Source organism: Lycium barbarum, chromosome 3, assembly GCF_019175385.1.
Source record: "Lycium barbarum isolate Lr01 chromosome 3, ASM1917538v2, whole genome shotgun sequence".
Classification (NCBI taxonomy): domain Eukaryota; kingdom Viridiplantae; phylum Streptophyta; class Magnoliopsida; order Solanales; family Solanaceae; genus Lycium; species Lycium barbarum.
The window spans coordinates 2,614,470-2,616,465 of record NC_083339.1 but is presented as its reverse complement, the minus strand read 5'-3'; positions in this window follow the sequence as shown (position 1 = coordinate 2,616,465).

Below are 1,996 nucleotides of genomic sequence, written 5' to 3'. Positions count from 1 at the left end.
GCGCGATCGGTTCGCGATGCGGGCCATCGCGCGACATTCTGCAGGTCGATACTCAGAGTTGTGCGATCGGTCCGCGATGCGGGGCCATCGCGCGACATCCTGCAGTGTTCGGTAAAATGATCATAGCTTCTTGTACAGAGCTCTGTTTGGGCCCCACAATATACCGTTGGAAAGCTATTTCAAAGAGCTACAACTTTCATGTTTTAAGTTCTCTCAAATTCCCAACTAATCAAGGATTTATGGCTTCCCGAAGTAGGCCTATCAACCGTTTTCGCAAAACGTTCAAACCTTCAGTTTTTCCACTAAAGATTTATTGACATGAGTCTAACCTTAGTTCTAAGATACGGGGTGTAACAAGCGCCTTTCATTTTAAATACAATACATTCACAAATTAGTTAGAAACTCCAAAACGGATACCAAGGCCCCGTTTGGACATGGTTTGAAACTATGTTTGGACATTTAATTTGGATATTTTAAGGAGTATTTTCTTTTATAGATATAAAAACCCCACAAGTTGTGAAAACTATCAAAACATTCTCAATTCTTATACAATCTTACCAAATGAGCAAGTCATAGTTCATAACAAAATTAATATGCTAATTCATAACAATCGGCTCAAAATTAATACTAGAAGACTTTTTTAAAAATACAACATCAATTGATCAGATTTTAGTTCAATAAATAAAATTAAACTATGAGTCTTTTTTTACAAAATTAAAAGATTGGTAGACATAAATAAAATTTGGTGGAAGTTAATGAGATTGGTAAATGATTGTTCAGGGTAATTGTTAAAAATATCTACCAACTTATGAATTTTTTTTTACAAAATATAAACTTATGGGTTAAATTTTATATTTTTTTAAAAGTTGAAAACATGATCTCAAACCCAAATCATGCCTTTTTAGATGATTTGAGATTTAAAATTATGATTTTAAACGCATGTCCAAACGTTAATTTGAAATCATGATTTTAAAACTCATGGCCAAACGCCTACCAAATATCGAATAAAACCGAAAAAAATTGAGAATGGTATAACATAAAGTGCCCGCAACTCAATTACTCAATGTATAGTACTTCCTTTACTTTAAAAGTCAGAAGCTCAGTACTCTTATGTCAGAGAGACTTCACAGGTAGGTAAGCAGAGTATAGTCTTTTTCTAACATAAAAAGGTCAAAATGGTCATATAACAAAAAGATGTCTAGAGCAAACTGCAAAGTCCAAAAGCCAGCCATGAATAACATTTGATTGACTACTACTATTTCTTTGTTCTTTTCAGGTGAGTAAACAAAGTTTTTTTCTTTCATAATCGTGATGTTCGGATTAACTTATGCATACATACACGGGTAATTTTATGAAGTATTAATTATTTTTCACAGGATAAATATCAAACAATTCTATCCATCAATTAGGCTTGAACATATGGGAACAATTATATATCTATCATTTTTGGTCTTTTTAGAATTTAAACATGAAATCTCATGATTCTCAACCTACTTTACTGATCACCTAGAACACACCCCTGAACGCGAGCAAACAAAAGAATCTTCCATATTATTTTTTAAATCTCCAAAGCTAAACTAAGCTATAAAACATCCATATGCTTATGGGGTAGGATGAACATTTTCTACTCTAATTTTTAATTAGAAATTTCGAATTTAAATTGTGAAACGAAGAAACTTTCTGATAAAAAGCGCTCTAATCCCTCTGCAAACTTACTCAGCACGAATTTAAACTAATCGAATCAATAAATTTTAAATATAAGCTAATTAAAAGAAACTGTATAAACAAAGGTTTTGGCCTTGTGGGGTATAAAGCTTATGCAGGCTTTTCTGCTTGGTAAATTGTGATTATAGATATTGCATAATAACTATCCACTTGCACAGTCATTGAAAATAACTACATACTTGCATAGTCATTGAATAAGTACACTTGGCCTACATTGGAATAAGCTCTAAGCGGTGGTGGTCATCAACTCTTTAGTCATCATATTCTTCCT